The sequence below is a fragment of the Podarcis filfolensis genome, assembly GCF_964270895.1.
Source record: "Podarcis filfolensis genome assembly, chromosome: 9".
NCBI lineage: Eukaryota > Metazoa > Chordata > Lepidosauria > Squamata > Lacertidae > Podarcis > Podarcis filfolensis.
In genome coordinates this window covers 60,260,598-60,279,597 of record NC_139610.1, presented here as the reverse complement: position 1 = coordinate 60,279,597, position 19,000 = coordinate 60,260,598, and the positions used below count along the sequence as shown (strand labels likewise).

The 19,000-nt window shown below is 40.8% G+C and overlaps 1 protein-coding gene across 7 annotated transcripts in view; it reads left to right on the top strand.

Moving 5' to 3' along the window:
• The window catches only part of GRID2 (glutamate ionotropic receptor delta type subunit 2), an 802,847-nt gene that overhangs the window by 338,696 nt on the left and 445,151 nt on the right, over positions 1-19,000 (top strand). The window lies entirely within an intron of this gene.

Genomic DNA, 19,000 nt, shown 5'->3' with positions numbered 1-19,000 from the left:
AAACAGAATGCCACTTAAATGGTGCTGAGGGTTGAGAAAGGTGATATTGCCTGTGATAAGATATAATGACATTTGCAAGACCTTTATCCTGTATGCAGTGCTTTTTTTCCTTAAAAAATGTTTAGGGGTACTCTCATTTTGACTCAAGAAAATTACCATTTTATAGTTCAAATCAGGAAAAATAAATACAGTAAATGGACAAAAGTACAAAGATTCACAAAATGTTTCAGGGTATGCGTCCCCTTGCATTCCCCTCCCCCCAGAAAAAGCACTGCCTCTATGCAAATTACAAGCCCACAGGTATTTGTTATTTACAGATCTTTAATAAAAATTGTGATCTTTACATTTCTCATGAATCTTCACTTGAGGGCGTGTGTGAACAATAGGTATCCATTGCAATTTCTCCATCATAGTGTAAACATTGTAATACATCATTAGAATATTATGTAAAATTGAATTGAATTTAGGTGCACATACTGTGTACTAGGTGACAGTCATAATGCAACTAGAACAACACATCTGGAAAAATAAAGAAACCAAAACCTCTGTTAGTTTGGATTTGGGAAATAAATAGGTTTTCCTGACAGGAAGAAGCCTAGAATTTATCCAAAATATTTTATTATTTCATTTACTTTAGTCATATAAAAAGCAAGTCAGTTAAGCTAATGCTCCACTGTTGACACACTGGAGCACTTAGCCATCTTGTATGTTTGGTTAATTCCTTAATAGTTATCTTTTGTGTTCAGTACTCTTTGATTCCCAGCTTAGGAGAAAGTATCTTTCATTTTTTATCTCCCTCATGTGCAAGGTTATTTGTTTTGATTTCCATGTCATCTCTTCTCTAGAGATCAGAGCTTGGGGAAAACAATTTTAAAATCTCATCACAATAAAACAACAAACCAATTAAAGTTGTACAATATTAAAAAAAGAAAAGCTCATTAAGAATGCATTAATCCTGACTGATAAAGGTGAACTTAAACAAGAAGAAAACCATGATTCTAGAAAATGTTTAGGGTTAAGAACATAAGAAGAGCCTGTTGGGTCAGACCAATGATCAGACCATCTAGTCCAACATCCTGTTCTCACAGTGGCCAACTGGATGGTTGTTGGAAATCTGCAAGCAGGAACAGCGCTCTCGTCTCCTGTGGCGCCCAGCAACTGCAGAGGCAGAGAATAGCCATCATGGCTAGTAGCCACTGATAGCTTCTACCTCTGTAAATTTGTCTTATCCTCTTTTAAAACCATCAAAGCTGATGGACATCACTTCCTCCTGTGGGAGCAAATGTCATAAGGCTTGGGTTCTTACAAATGCCAAAAGCTGCAAGTCCCTTGACACTATTTTTAGCATCTACATCTCCACACTCATTGTGAATGATGGGGTGTGTGTGCTCCAGTAAGAGACATGACAGCTTCAATAGCATCATACAATTTCCCCACTCATTACAATCTCCCAGTTTGCCTTCCCTATTTGTTAATAGGAACATGTGATTTGGAATAATTGGAAAAAACTTTTTTTTATTGAATCAGTCTTTTCTTGTTGGTTTCACTTTAAAATGTGCTCATCATTAAGTCCATTGAGTTGTATCAAACAAGTTCTACTCAGAGTAGACCCATTGAAATTATTGGACCGAATAAAATCCTGTAGTTCTATGCCGAGTAGAACTTAGTTGGGTACAACTCATTCAGACTGAGTCTGTCATTTTATTGAAATCCACATGGGATATTCACACTTGAATTTCAAATACACATTCTTAAAGGTATTTCCTCCCTCAAAACACACAGTTTAAATGTATTTTGATACAAATAAACTGCTGAAAATTCATGTCACAACGTTCTGAGAAATGTGAAATCCTGTAGGTAGTTCTGCACCACACTTTAGCGGATCTGCTGTGGATCAGGTCGGTGTAAAGGTAAAGGTAAAGGGACCCCTGACCATTAGGTCCAGTCATGCCCAACTCTGGGGTTGCAGCGCTCATCTCACTTTATTGGCCGAGGGAGCCGGCGTACAGCTTCCAGGTCATGTGGCCGGCATGACTAAGCCGCTTCTGGCGAACCAGAGCAGCACATGGAAGCGCCGTTTACCTTCCCGCCAGAGCAGTACCTATTTATCTACTTGCACTTTGACGTGCTTTCAAACTGTTAGGTTGGCAGGAGCAGGGACCGAGCAACAGGAGCTCACCCCCTCGCGGGGATTCGAACCGCCAACCTTCTGATTGGCAAGTCCTAGGCTCTGTGCTTTAACCCACAGCGCCACCAGCATCCCTTCAGGTCGGTGTGGAGATGTGGATTAGGTCACTTTTAATCCCTGATGGACAGGAAACTAGAAGTCAGGGAGAAGGTTTCTATGGCGGTGCCTCCAGTCTGAAGTGGTGCAGCCCTGACACAGGTTTATCACCTCAGTGATAAACTGGAGGCACCGCCATAGAAGCCTTCTCCCTGACTTCTAGTTTCCTGTCCATAGGGGATTAAAGAAAGGGAGGGTGCATTCAGTTATGAGAGTCTTCACCTACAGCAGAGATGGAGAACCCATGGCTAGCCAAGACTGATTGGAGTTGGATTGTAGCAACATCTGGAGAGCTAAATGTCCCCCCCCCCCGTGCACTAGGGAAAATCCTATGAAAGCATATCTCAGGAACCCTGCTAGGGAGATATATATATAAAAACTTGTACATAAATCAAGTAGCTGCCAGGACCTTGATGCAATAGTCAGGGTTTCTTGAGAATTTTGCCTCTGCTAACAGGACTTTCTGGCAAGCAACCCATTTTTCCTGCCCTTTTCTTAAAGTTACTTTCCCAAAGGAGTAATTTTTGGCAAGGGATGGACAGATCAGCCTATTTCTGTCCCATTTCAGCCTTGTATGTGTTTCCCACCACCACCCCATTTTTGTTGTTGTTATTTTTCGCACACACTCATCTAAACTAAACTGTACACACTTTCCCCCCACACTTTCCCCTGAAATAGACATTTTATACCATAGCTCCCATCACCTGCGATTCTTGACCATGCTGGCTGGGGCTGGTGATAGTTGGGTTTCAACACAGGATGCTGCCTTATACTGAGTCAGACTGTTGGGCCCGTCTAGCTCAGAGCTCAGCTGCATCTACAGTGACTGGCAATGGCTCTCCAAGGTTTCAGGCAGAGAGCCTCTCCCAGGCCTACTTGGAGATACCAGGAATTGAACCTTCTACATGTAAGGCAAATGCTCTACCGCTGCGTGGCATCCCTTCCCCAACAACATTTGATGGGTCACAGATTCCCCATCACTTCCCAAAGTAGCTCAGTGAGAACGAGGTCTTACATTCAGTGCAATATATGTACTGTAGCTTATAGTTTCTGTGTGGCTGGGACATTTATAGGAAAAGGAATCTTTCTTTTCTCTAATCTTTTTAACCTTAGATCCTTGTTGGGAAAACACATTGTCTTGGGAATCTGTGGCATCTGGGCCAGGAAAAGACAGAGCAAGCTTCTTTTTTTAAAGGAAGAGAGATGCAACCGTGTCCTACTCCAGCATGAAGTCAGGATTCCCTCAGTTGCACTCATTTCATTTTAGCCTGGAGAAAGGAAAAGTGGCATGACAGAACCTTGGCGCCTTTCTGAACAGCTACTGCAGCAGACACCCCCTGCAGAATTTAAAGTCATTCATCATCTCTTCCCACCCAAATCCTCCACCTCTCAGGGTGGAGAAAATACACTGCATGCCTTATTAAAACACATTTCCCCCATATTAGCCTGGCCTTATAGCCATGGGGTGTTCAGTGCTTCCTTGTGTGACGACAGAAATGGTACTAATTTCTAATGTAATGTGTTTTGTTGGGAATCTGCTTTTGGCCATCAGTTTACTTTTTCGGTGTGCTGGAAATTTGCAAGTTAAAATAAGGTGGAGTACATTATTTGCATATACAGAGAGTGAAGTGTTTTGCTATAAGGGATTTGTTGTTGTTTAAGTTTTGGTTTTTATAAACCCTCACAGTGCATACTCAGAGTGAATAGTAATGTGCTGAGTGTCAACTTGATGGTATGTATTGCTTCTTGCTTTTCAGAACTCGTCAGACCAGCTCGTTGCTATATTCATTTGCACATTTATTGGAAGGATTCAGGATGTAATTTACAATTCTTCTCCAAAATTGAGATAGACATACTCATTTCCTTCATTGGGTATTATTTGGTTTCTCTAAAGTTCCACTATGTGTACAGACATAAGACTATCAAATGTGTGATGCATTGCAACATACCCATATACAATAATTACTGCTTAAACAATTTAAAACTTCAAAACCATGCTGCAATGAAGATGCAAAATCTTCCAGGGCTTGTTGTCAGCAAACAATTGTTAAGTAGCAATGGTAGCAGAAGAGCCTACAATTGTAAGGTCAGACGGGAAGTAGTTAAACATGCTGTATAGTAAGATTTACCTGGGGAGATTGTACACCCGCTGTGTGGTGGTGTCAAAAAATTTGTTTTAGATGAGGTGGAAGACAGTATAGCCTTGAGAGCACAACAGTGCACACATACCTTCCAAGTAGATATATATTCAACATGATTACATCTCTCTGAAGTAATATCATCATTATAATCATCATTATTACTGTTGTTGTTATTGTTTCTATTTATATAAAGGGACTCCAAGGCAGTTTGCAACTGTATACAAATAATTGAACACCATTTTAAAAATTGAGAGAGAAACAATTACGTAAATGGGGTATCAATACTAGATTAGCACTCTTAAAATACTGGTGGAATACAAATGCTTTGGCTGCCTACCTGAAAACAATCAAAGTTGATTTTCTCTCAAGAGAGAGTTCTGCTACTAGGGTGATGGCACCAAAAAGCCCCTGTATCTCCCTTGGCAGTGGAACAGAGAGCCCACACTTCAGATGATGTATATATTCAGCAGATACTGCTACACCATCAATGTACAAAGTCTTTTGCAGATTAATATAGCACAGCACAGGGAGAGGAAGAAGCCAATGTAGTTATGCACATTTAGGATTTATTTTGGTTTTAGAAGAATATACTAAGGTTTTGTACAATTCATTTCTGTGGAAGTGGCTTTTGATGAGTGTTTTTTAAAAAAGGGAAAGATGACACTGCGCAAATGTTCCAGGAAATAAAAAGAAGCATAGTAATATTAATAATAGTAATAATAATAATAATAATAATAATAATAATAATAATACAGGCAGAGTTGTTTTAGGGACTGCTGGGTAGATACAAGACAGATGTGTGTTCAGTCCATCGATCTTCCAACATTATCTGTTAATATAGACTTTATTTACTAACTGGCAGGAAATGGAGAATTTATTTGCAATCAAAGCACAAAACTGGGGTTCATGTTAAAGTCATTTTCATGTCTTTTTTGAAGATCCACCTTATGTTTTGGGAGCTGCATCACCAGCACAGAAACAGTATTTGAAATGAGACTGTACAGGGTCACCCTGGTCTTCTTGAGCCTTTTAACATTGAGTTGGTGCTAGGATGTGGCCGTCTGTCTACAAGCAGGAAGAAAATAAGTAATGGCATTAGTGGTGTTGCTTTGAACCTCCAGCTGAGTAGGAGGCCTCGGAGGGCAGAAGGTGACATAATAGTTTCAGATATGTGCGAATGAACTGAAAGAGGGCGAGAGAAAGCAGCCCTCCAGCAAACCAGTCCAGTATTGCCTTGTAAAATGAATTCTTATTTAGAAGAATAGATTCCTTTATCGGAAAACTCAGAATGAAATGTAGACATATCTAAGGGGCAAATGGACTGATGGGTGCATTGTGGCTTTGTTTCTTTTTGAAAAGACTATAGAAACCACCACTATTGTTTGAGTGGACACCACAGAAGCACTTATTTGTTATTTACATCTTACAATTAATAGGTACCAAAGCCAACAGCAATAATAGTATATTAGTAGAAGTATATTAGTAGAAGGGCTGTAGTTCTGTGGAAAGGCATCTACTTTGCATGCAGGAAGTCCCAGGTCCAATCCCAAGTATCCCCAGGTAGGACTGAGAAAGACTCTCTGTTTGAATCTCTGGGTGGTCTCTGCCAGATACTATAGGCTACACTGAGCTAGACAGATCAATGGTCTAATTCAGTATAAGGCAGCTTCCTGTGTTCCAAGGGTATTACTATGTGCTTCCCACTTTCTCAAGTACTAAGACTATGCCACCTACCATCAGTTTGGGGTAGGCTTTCTATATCAATAACAAAACATGTTTCAAGGCAACACAGGGAGTGCTACCCATGTTAGAAGCAAAATCAAAAGGATTCCAATCCAGTCAGGCTACGGCAAGACAAGCCTATGTGTTTGTCAAGCCATTCCCATGTTCTGATGACACTGAGGAATTGGACCTTGAGGTATTGCGCTCCTGAGCCATTTAGAACTTTAAACATCAAAACTAGCACTTTGAATTGAGCCCAGCAACTAATCGGTAGTTAGAGCAGTCGAGCAAGTATTTGTGTAGTACGACCACGTCTTCTGATACCCATCAATAATCTGGTCACATAATTCTGCACTAGCTGTAGTTTCCAAATTGTCTTCAAAGGCAGCCCCACATAAAATGCATCACAATAATCTAACCTAGAAGTTACCTGAGCATAGGCAACTTGGAGCTATGATATTTCCATCCACATAGGGTTGTGGCTGGGCCACCAGCTGAAGCTGATGGAAAGCATTCTGTGCCACCAGTGACAAAAGTGGTTCCAGAAGTATTCCCAACCTGTGTACCTGTTCCTTTGCCTGAGTGCAACGCCTTCCAGAACAGGCTGAACTGGACTTAGGAACTGCCCACTAATGATGCTTCAGTTTGAGTATCAGTTTATTGGATCTCATTCAGTTGATTACCAAAGCTAGACACTGATCTAGCACATCCACTGCCATGCCTAAAGATGTAAAAGATAAATATAGCTGTGTGTCATCTGCATATTGATGACATCATACTCCTAGTCTCTGAATAAACCCACTTAACATTTTCCTATAGTTAAACATTCATGGGGATAATATAAGCCCCTGTGAAACCCCATATTGCAGATTCCATGGGGCTGATTAGCATCCTCTAGCACCACTCTTTGGAAACAGACATCCAAATAAGACTGGAACTATCTCAACACAGTACTACCTGGTCCTAATGCAGACAGCTTTTCCTGGATGGTATCAAAAGCTGCTGAGAAATCAAGGAGAATCAACAGCATCACACTTCCCTTGTTTATCTCTGGACAGAAGTCATAGTTTGGGATGACCAAGGCCAGGGCTCAGCAACCTTTTTCAGCCATGGGCTGGTCCACTGTCCCTCAGACCATGTGGTGGGCCAGACTATATTTTTGGGGGGAGAAATGAACGAATTCCTATGCCCCACAAATAACCCAGAGATGCATTTTAAATAAAAGGACACATTCTACTCATGTAAAAACTCACTGATTCCCGGACCGTCCATGGGCCAGATTGAGAAGGCGATTGGGCCGCATCTGGCCCAAAGGCCTTAGGTTGCCTACCCCTGACCAAAGCAGTTTCAGTGCCAAAACCAGGCCAAAACCACAATTCAGATATACTGTATCTAGAAAATCAGTCTCATCTGATTTTGTTGCATGTCATGGGAGTGCCACTTCAAGGATCAGATCCCCCACTCTTCTGCTTGTGATGCAGAGTCCATATAGAACAGATGCACATCTGTAATAGTTAGAGCATGCAACAATTATAATGTAACAATTGTTACTTCATTTGCGTGCATTGCAAATGTTTCTGTATTGGCCCCAGCCCTAGAAAAATTGCAGATATAGGCATGCCAAAGGTCTCCCCTGCTACCTCCTTAGAGTCCCTGCCCCCAGTCATCAGGTTAAATGTACTGAGTTCCAAACAGAATCAAGCACCCTCTAGTACTTTCACATACAATCGTAACTTGGAAGTCGAACGCCTTGGCTCCCGAACATATCGGCTCCCGAATGATCAAAACCCAGAAGTGAGCGTTCCTGTTTTTGAACATTATTTTGGAAGTCAAACGTCCGACGGGGCTTCTGCATCTTCTGTGCTTTGGTTTCTGAATGTTTTGGAAGTCGAACGGACTTCCGGAACGGATTCTGTTTGACTTCCAAGGTACGACTACTTGTTTGATTAAATGATTTTGTTCTTCCTTCCTTTGCAATGTGAAATGTTTAATTTATCATATCGGATCCATGCTTTAGTTAAATACTTAAACAGTAAACTTAATGCTATAAATGCAAGTGTGAAAGTATTGTTCCTTTTTCAGTTGTTTCTTTGCTATGACTATGCAGTTATATGGAGTATGTATACTGGTATATTCATCTCCTAAATAAAGGGACTCAGGGGAAGGTCTGAGCCCGACTCATAAATCTTTTGCACTTTCTCTTTCACCAGGATAGCATTTTCCTTGAACTGATCAATATCTTTGTGATTTTCTGTGGGAGATTCCAGTTAGCTTTAAAAGATACCTCATTGTCAGGGTCATAAAATATAGACTTCATTCCCTTCTCTCACCCACCGTGCAGGAGCAAAGTGAATTGAGATCTTGCTTTAAATGATTTTCAGATCATCGCTCAAAGATTATCACATCAACGATTTCTTCGAATTTACAGAGATAAACATTTTATAACTCTTGGCTGTAATGCTACTACCTTTCCCCCCCTTCCCCCTAGTTTCCTTTAGGCTGTGATAAGGAAACAGAGCCAGTGTTTGTTTTAATTTTATCATACAGTCAGATTTACAGAAAAATAACAGTGTTCTATGTGTGGTAGTTTTCTGCCTAAGGAGTCACATTTATATGCTTTTTATGACAGTGTTGTGATGTTGCGGTTTTGCTTCTCATCCATTTTTAATACATTCTGAGTCAGATCTCTGTTTTCCTCTCTCATTGATATGATAACCTATGGCAGATGTCTGATTCAAGCCGTAAATAGTATGTTTGAGTGGTTAACCCTTAAATTTTCAGCCACTGGGCTTGGGATCCAGCCGTAAATTATACTGGAATGCAGATATTGTAGGAACACTTCTTGTAGGAAAATAAGGAAGATCATTTTTGTACGCTGTAAGTACAAGTGCAAGGGTAGCCAATGCAGTCCCCTACAGACGTTGTAGGCTTAGTCATGCTGTCTACATGACCCGAAAGCTGTATGCTGGGTCCCTCGGCCAATAAAGCGAGATGAGCACTGCAACCCCAGAGTCGTCCGCGATTGGACCTAATGGTCAGGGGTCCCTTTACCTTTACAGATGTTGTAGAATTCTAACTCCCAATCTTCACTGCACATTGACCATACTAGCAGCGGCTTATGGGAGTTGTAGTCCAACAACTTCTGGAGGGCCATGAATTTGGCTACTATAAGTGAATATAAAGTGAACTTGGAAAGACCAGAAAGAAATGGGCAGCAGTACATGAAGTGGCTAATCCAAGTCCATTAACTATAATATATTATTAACAACATTTTGTGAGGTAAGTGCCAGCTCCAGGCTTCAGAGTGGGCCCTTGTGGAAGATACAGAAGCATCCAGATGAAGAAAACAAGGCAAGAAAAAGATGCTGCTCCTTCTTAATCTTAATCAGTGCTTCTATGCTCAGAGGTGAAAAGGCAGAGACAGCGAAGGTGAAGAGCAGGAGGAGCAGGAAACCCTAGGGAGACATCAATGTACCCCACATAGTGCAGTGGGCTTCCATGGGTGCCCATCAATGCTGACCCCTGATACTGGTTTTTCCAAGTCATCCTGAAAATACAAAAAAAAATAAAAATGGAGAGAGAAGGCTTGTCCTCAGGAGTGTGATCTTTATTTCTCTGGGGTTTTTCCAAAACTTTGTATAATCAACCAAGGGTGAGTTCAAATCATAGGGCTTGACACTTTTAAAATATTTATATTTTGCTGAAAATTTTCAGTGAGGAAATAAAGTGAAATAAAATTAAAAAGAGAAAAACAAGAAAAGGACAAAAATACTTTAAATTGTGATACAATGCAAAATATAGGTATGTAAGTAATATAATTATTCCAACAAATGTAAGCTTATTAACAAGTCGTTATCATTTGTATAAATGCATTCCAAATATCATTTTATTTATCATTTTATTTATCCATACACAATCTGTATCTATAAGCTGTGTCTATTCATGTGCTGCAAGAGTTGTCATATATTCTATCCATTGATCAAGGGGGTGGGCATGATATTACATTTCCAATGAATCAGTATCAGTCTTTTGGCAGAAGTTAGGGCATGAAGAGCCGACCTACACTGACCCACTGTGAAACCCCACATAGTTGGTACATAGTTTAAAATAATATTATCATCTGAGAAGTTTATTTTTTCTCCCAAAGTAGTATTTATACACTAGATGTATTACTGGACACTTGATGTGACCACGTGGAGTCATATGGCATGCTCTTTTGAATGCAGCCACAGTTTTTCTGTGATTTGTGGAAGCATCATAGCAATTTCCACTACTACATGGAGGTGTGTGCTTGTCACATGGAACTGACACAGCACATTGTTGAATATACAGGCAGCCAGTGCATATCTGTAAATTAGCATTAGTTCCCCACCCCCGAGCAAGCAGCAGGCAGAAGCAGACAGCAACAAAAAGATGTGTGTCCCCTTTACTGGCTGCTGTTCAACTCCAGATGTATTCTGTCTTTGCACTCTCTCTACCTCTCTCACATACACACACAGGCAGAACACTGCTCTCATTCTATTTACTACAGAAAGACAAGGGCAATATCACAGCGCTTTCACCAGACTATAGTATGGCCACACCTGGAATACTGTATATAGTTATGATCATCACACCTGAAAAAGGATATTCTAGAACTGGAGAAGGTGAATAATATGGTAAGTAGTGTTAGTGGTAATAGTTTATGTGATTCTATGATTCTACTAGTGTCAGAAAGGCAGTGTTAATTCATGCACCAGGCATGTGGCTTACCCAGATATTTAACGCCCACAGGCCTGCAATATAATTGGAGTTAGAATACACAAAAGCATGGCAGCTGATTTCACAACATATCCAGATCCTGGTTTGTGTGTAAATCTATTTTCACAGCATGACAATTATGCTTTAGTCATTTTTGAAACCAGCATGTTTAATGGACAGAAAATGCCTAACTGCATATTTGTTTGTAGAAGTTTTGTTCCCCAGTGCATTTTCTTGTTGCTACCATTATGTTGCCACTACTGTTGTTAACATCTTATTGCTGCAATTACACTTATTTTTAAAAGCAGATGCATTAACCTTTCCTTATTGCAAACAGCCTTCAAAGAACAACCTAAGCTGATCCCTACCACAAAATGTACACTGACTTTTAAAAATAGAATATATGAAGGAAAGGAGTCCTTAAAAATGTTTCTGTCTTTATTTTTCTCCTGTTTGAATTCATTTTCATTATTTTACATTTGTACCTGTCCTTTCTTCAGGTGTCAGCTTGGTGTATAGAACACCAGCCTGGTTTTTAAAGATGTTTTGCATGCCAAGGTCCCGTGACCCACAGTTCCCTAGTGATTAATAAATACACGGGCACAATTATTTAGGTTTATGGGTTCAAATAGATCACAACTTTATTGGTTACAGATGTGAGTGGTTTGGCTTAGGCATTAGGTGAAGCCAGGCTATATTTTGACTCCCGCCCATCTTCAGGGAGTCCATCTAAGGGGTAAACCACCAATAGGGAGAGCCCTATGACTAACATCAAATAGGGGCACCCCAAGGGGTCTCTGTTGGCGTCATGGCCCTAGCCTACGTCCAGCAACCGAACAGGATCCGCACACCCCAGATCCCTTTAACAGGATATCCTTAATGAGGAGAGGCAGACAGAGGCTACAGTCTCCCCTCTATCCAAACAAAAGCTTTCCCAATGCCTAACCTCACAAAGTTGTGATGATTGCTACAAGGTAGGCGAAAACCAAATGGCTGGTGCCAATTTGCCAAGTGGGAAAAAATCCTACCTGGCCCCAGCAACATGGTGGCTGATATTTGTCCATAGCAAGGTCGTGTCATAGCAAAGCATAAAAAGAGGGTGGGTGGGTGGGTTGGAAGATCTGGCAAAAGGGCGAGAGAGGAGAGCCCCCTGTAGCCACCGGCGCTGATTGGCAGAGGGGTCACATTGGGCGTGGCCCCGCCCAGCGCCAGGGACACGACCAGAATGGCACGAGGGGTTGTCAACTCCCCACCCCCATGCCAGATAACCGCAGGGGCCCAGATGCCTGGCTGCAACACTGCCCACCGAAAAAGGTGAGTGGACATACAACTCCCCTGACAATATGAAATGAATGGCCTGTGGGTGATATCCGATGTTGAACGCTGTTCTTGCTATGGCCCCCAGATCTGGAGCAGATTTGGGAGGTGTAGGGGGAATAGCACGGGAGGAGAGAAAGAGGAAATCCTGTTGCATAAATGAAAATTTGTTCCACTTACAGATGGACACAATCAGCCTACAGGTTGGTCTCAAATGTTTGCTTTTGATAGGGTGAAAACTCAGCTAGGTGGGGGAAAGAGAGACTTAGAGCCTTCTCAGTGGCTGTACCCAGCTTACTTTGCAAAGTGTGGTTTGCAGCCCCATTAAAGATTCCATTATGAAAATATTTTAATTCTGGCAAGATAGTATGCAACAAAGCAGGCAATATATCTAGTTTGTTTTTTAACCAGTTGACCCTGTCTCTTTTTTTGTAATTGCTTTATGGATTGTAGTGCTCTATAAGTAGTATACTATCGTGGAGTGGTGTCTTCACCCTAGAAGGGCAGGACATAAATGTTTTAATTAGCAGAAGATAAAGCCAAATTTGGACTTGGAGATTGTTCCACAGGCGTAAGAGCTGAACAAGACAGTTTTGATGATACCAATGACATTTTTTGAGAGAGATCCAGAATGATTAAAATTACAAATATAAACGAATGGGACTTCTGCAGAACTTCCTGCCTCATATATTCTTTTATTTTGATATTTTACATTAGTCTTTCACACTAAAGAGCAGTTAGGGCTGGATGTGCCAGCAACTATGTATTTAAGAGAAGCTGTACTTCTCTTAAATATGTATTTAAGAGAAGAGAAGGTCTGGTGATGGTGCCACAGGGGATCCTTTGATGAAACTGGGTGTGCATTTCAGAACTTTAAAGGTACAGCAGTTTCCAAGAAGATACTAACTTCTAAATCATGTGGGTTCTCATGTCAGTGAAAGCCGTAGGCAGGAGTGGGGTTGGCATTTTGGTTTGTCCCTGATAAGCAGTAAGAAGCTAAGCTTGTGATAAACACTCTGAAGAAAGCTTCCTCAGATTAGCACTCATTCTTATCTGATTTATAAATGAAACCTTTTGATTCCTTGAAACTGACTCTCCTGAAAATATCCATGGCATATATTACCATTTATAATTTCTGGCAGGACTTTCCTCCCCTTTGTATGCAGAAAGAATAAATTACAAGAAGAAGTTTTAAAAAATAAATACAAAAATAAATAAATATAAAAAACCCTTAAAAACAACAACAACACACCACACCCTGGATTAACTAGGGTACCTTCAAAAAATTACATTTCCACCCACGCCCTTTGATGAGAAAAAAGGCACGAAGTGTTGGGGTTATAATTGCAACTACTTTATTAAAATGTCATTAAAGGATCTGCAAACGGGTAAAACTGCTGTTGTAACAGGGTCAGATCCTAGACATAGTAACCTATAACCAAATCATTGAAGTTTGGGACAAGTTCTCTTGACTCTGGGCCTAGAGCAGTTAGTTCCCTACTCCTAGCCCTTCCTTGCTAGCACATGCTAAGGGAATTTTGGCCTCCCCGGCCATGAAGCCTTGAGTGGTTCAGTAGGCTAGTCCTCAAGCAGGGCTCTTGTCTCTGCCCTCCAGCCACAAGGCATTGATGGGCAGGTATGAGGAACCACTATGTTTATTCCTAAAGTCCCAGGGTGAAGGCCCTTTCGTGAGCCTTGAAATGATGTAAATGATTACATCAAAGGAGAAAAATGAAAAGGAAGTTTGGTTCTTGACATTTGTTTCTTTTTTTATTTGCTCTTCCCTTGTTACATATTTTTCTTTCCTATTATCTGTATCTCTAACATTCTTTCCATGCTGGGCCGTTGCTTTAAAGAAATTACATCTTTCTTTTTAAAAAAACAACAACTCTTTTTTCTCTGAGGCTATTAACTGCATTCCTGAATTTAAGCATAGCTCATGAGTTATACAGAAAAAGTAATTGCTTCACGATTCTAGCAGCTTTTTCCTATTTACTAAGCATACAAAAAATGATTTCATTGTGTAGTTCACCCACTCCATCAATACCAAAAATACTAGTAACATTTAACAAAGAATGAATCCAGTTGTACACATTCTCAATACAATGGAGCAGCCAGTTTTGTTTTGTTTTGTTTTGTTTTGTGGTATGTGTGTGTGTGTTTCAGAGACATATCTATCCATGCATACCAAACTGGTCCAAGTTTGAGGCATAGAAGAGTAACTTGAACTGATGACAGACAGCTAGTTATTTTCTAGCAATGGTATGATATTCATTTCCTTATTTAAAAGCATTTCTAACCCCCTTAATAAAAAAAGTAAAGGATCCCTGGACAGTTAAGTCCAGCCAAAATCAACTTTGGGGTGCGGTGCTCCCCTGCACTTTCAGGCCGAGGGAGCTGGGCGATTGAAGTCCTGGCTGAGGACATCGGGACCGGGGGCAAGATGGCAGAGTGGGAGATGGAACAAGAGTCCAGAAGCCAGGGGTCCAAGGGTCAGGAAGCAGGGAGTCACGAAGTCAAGGGTCCGAGGGTCGAGAAGCAAGGAACCGAGGTCCGAGGATCAGGAAGCAAGGAGCCAAACACAGCAAGGCAGGAAACCTATTGCTGTGGGAAAAAGCCAAAGGGAAATGCTGACCTTATATCCCTTCCCGGCTCTTGCCACTAGGTGCAGTAAGTTACCAAGCAGCCTCACCTGTGCGGCAGCGGCTTGCCTCTCCAGAACAAATTTAGGAAGGCCCCAGTCCTGCGAAGCCCTACTGGTCACAGGGCCTGGCTCCTGCATGCACTCCTGACATTCTGTCTCTAATCTTGTCCTTTTCAATCAATATATATATATATATATATATATATATATATATATATATATATAATCTCATTATATATATATATATATATATAATGTGTGTGTGTGTGTGTGTGTGTGTTTTTCTTTTTGTAAATCTACCAAAGAATCAAATTAAATCAGGATTAAAAGGTTTTCTCAGGATGGTGGATGGTGTGCGCTGTGTCCTGTTGGTATAGTGGCTGTGGAACTTGCCCTTCTTCTGATAGAAAATGCTCTGTGAGGGATGACAAAAAATTCAATTCAATTCAAAATCCTTTATTAGGCATAGCACACCACACATTATCAAACAAACATCATATACAGACTGTATAAAATACGGGCTCAGCGAACACAATTTATCCCAGTCCTATTCTTAACTCCAAAAAAAATAAATCGATGTACATAGATAATATAATACAACACAGCAACATCACCTACCATTAAGAACCACTAAGTCTCTCTATCATGGCCCATTCTTTCTTCATGGACAGCACTCAAAAATTCAGCCACTATAACAGTAATTTGATCCAGTTACAGATAGGTAGCCGTGTTGGTCTGCCATAGTCAAAACAAAAATTTTTTTTTCTTTCCAGTAGCACCTTAAAGACCAACTAAGTTAGTTCTTGGTATGAGCTTTCGTGTGCATGCACACTTCGTCAGATACCATCATCAGATTCGTCAGATTTGATCATCGCTGTCCGCCAGCAGTTGGTTGTGTAAAAATCTGATGACAAAAAATGAGAGTTGAAGAGAGTCCATTGGTGGGGGGGGTGTGAGAAATTTCCCTGTTTTCATTTAAGGAATGTTGAAGGGTAAAATTTGTGTTTTCGTTTGCCTATTAGAGTAGTGCTAATTAGGTAGCTTTCCATAAACACAAAACAAAATCAAAATTTTCCCTTATCCCTAAGTTCAGCTCATTACTCTGATTCCATTTCTATCACTAACTGGGTGCAGAGTACAGAGTAAAGGCCATCCAGTTTTTCACTGTCCCATTTTCCAAAATGATTAAATACATCCCCCTTGAAAGAAAAGGGGGGGGGGGGACAATGTGTACAGAATTGAATAATAAAATCCAAAACAGTGAGTCTGCCAGGACTAAACACATTTATCACCATAGCTAAAGACTTGCTAAACACAGTGCGAGCCTTGGGATAGATTTAATAAGATTACATGACCTCTTCGAAACTGCAGCATTATGGGTATGCAAAATGACAAATGCCCTGGATACAGAGGGTTATAATTATGATCACTCCCTCTCCCTCTTTCTGAAGCAATTTAAATCTTTGGTAGGTCAACCTGGGTTAATTTGCAAAGACCAAAAGTAACAGTTCTGGACATGCAGTGGTCAGTATAAAAGAGAAGATAAAAGCCGTTAAACTGCAGATTTCTGTGATCAGTACAGATGGTGCTGAAAGGTCCTCTCTGCTTCCCAAAGGTCAAAGAATGCTGGTGTTAGAATTAAGTATATTCCAGCATGGTGAGCACTTAGAGCTAATGTGCCTCTGCTGTGATGGGAGAGGTTTTTTGTTTTGTTTTGTTTTGTTTTAAAAAACCAAACACAAAACCTTAAAAATAATTGCTGAAGTGATGATACAGTTCAGCTCTGACAAATTCTTTCATGATAAGCTCATTGACCTTTCATTCATAAGCCCAATGCCCTCTGGTACAGTCCTTGTGCACACACTTCATTTCCAGGCCCTCAAGCTTCCTGGCTCTATAGGTAGAGGATCGATAGCCCAATCTGAAACATGTCTGCTAGGAGGTTTCTTGGTTTTTAGTGGGATTTATTTCTTAGGTCACTTCCAGATGACCTGTTTACAGGGCGCAAGTCTTACTTAGTTAGCACAAAGTTCATGGGGGGAGTTTATATGATGTCTGCTGTTTATTGAGAAGTAATTCAATTTGTTTGTGGGGAGTTTATACCACATCACATTGTTATCCTGCATTTTCCAGTATATATTCCCATCACTTTCCTTACCTCAAAAAATTTGGGTTTTGTTGGGCGAGGGTGGTGTTGCACAAGAATACCAAATACACTTCAATTGTACGGTCTGAATTTGCCAATATATGACTGAATCCCACTTGCAAAACAATGACAGATTGAAGGAGTCTTAGTCTGTAAGCTTGGGTGGTTGCCTCAATAATATATGCAGGTTTTCTAGAAATAAGGGGTGCCTTTCCTGCTCCTTTTAGTCACAGTTCAGCTATTATGCTGTACACCTCTCTGGGAGTTTTTTGTTTGTTTGTTTGTTTGTTTGGTTGGTTGGTTGGTTTTTCAGTAAATCATGATATAAATAAATAAACTCAAACCTAGTTCCCCAAAATCAACCTTTTTATTTCTTCCAATATACATAAAAATGTAAGGCTGTTGTCATGCTGCAGTTCGTGTGGCGATCTGTAGGTGGCCATGCCAACTCCAGCATGATAAATGGCAGGCAGGTGAGCGTGCTAGCTGTGCTGGTGGCAGGTAGCTTAGACAAGCTATTTAATAGAGGCATGTTATAGAGTGGTCCAGTAATCTGTTCTCTGAAATGCCCCCCTCTGTTAAGCATAGCTGCTTAACAGAGGGGGGAGAGACACTTCACAGAGCAAGCCACTTTGTAAAGCACCTCCCCCTCCCCCTCCCTTAAAAGGGATTGGGGATTCAGGCAAGCTGAATCACGTGTGGGGGAAGGGAGGATGGCAAAGGGGTTGGTGAATAGGCGGGTTTGGAAACCAGAGCAAGAAGGGGCAGCAGCCTCTAGTATTTAATAAATTTTGCTAGCCACATTTCAAAACATAATACTTTCCCAAAGCAGCCTACAATAACTGATAAAATCACTAAAATAATCATGATAATATGCTACAGAATCATCTGTAAACAAAATTAAAACATCTATTTCATTAAGTCGTAATAGGCATAGATGAAAACAGGTCACTAAGGTGAAAACAGCACCTAATTCACCTCTTGAGTAAAAGCAACTTGAAAGATAAATGTTTTAAGGCCTGCCAAAATGACAATGAGGGAGCCAACTGCATTCCCAAAAGGAGCTCATTTCACAATTGTGGGGCCACCATTAGAAAGGCCCTGACTCTTGGTGCCTGCCAACATAAATTCCTGCCCTATAAGTCACATGGGAAGATTTTTTGCCTGCATTATGCAAATCAGGGATAGTCAATGTGGTACCCTCCAGCTGTTGTTGGTCTCCAACTAATTAAAACGTAATTTGTGTTACATGCTCTCAATATATTTTTCCTGTACTTTAAATTATTCCTGCTTTGCTTTTGAATCTGATTCTAAATGAACTTACCTTTTAAAAAAGTGAAAAAAATTCTCCCTCGCCATCCCTAGTGTGTGACAGAGAATGACTAGAGTCAAATCTCTTGACCTTCAAGCTTCGTAACTGATGAATCAACTGGCACAAACCATAATTGCTAGATTTTTTTATTATTATCTTACAAGAGAGGGACACTATGAAGCTCAATGCTCCATTAACTATGTATGTGTGTTATGATTTAGCGCATACCCCTATTCCGAAGTCTCAGTGCACATACTAACACAGTTACATTTTGAAATTAGAGTCATGCAGGTGATGCGACAAACCTTTCTGCCTGAGACTCTGAATGGTCACTGCCAGTCAGAGTTCAGAGAATACTGGACCCAACTGAATATAGTGTGACCCAAGAATGGTGAGTCTATGACTCTCCAGATGTTTTGGGGATTCCAACTCACATCAGCCCCAGCCAGAATACCTAGTGGTTAGGGATGATGGAAGTTGGGGTCTTGACAACATGTGGAGGGCCACAAGTTCATCATCTCTGGTCCACACACTGTTAGAAGATGATGAACACATGAATTAGGATCTGTGCATTGGTAACTGGAGGCTCTGCTCCCTCCCTGGCAGCTTTTAGGAGTGCTCAGGAGGACACTAGAGGACAACCTCTAGCCCAAGCTTGATCGTTATTGTAAGGGTTATTGGCTACCCACTCAGG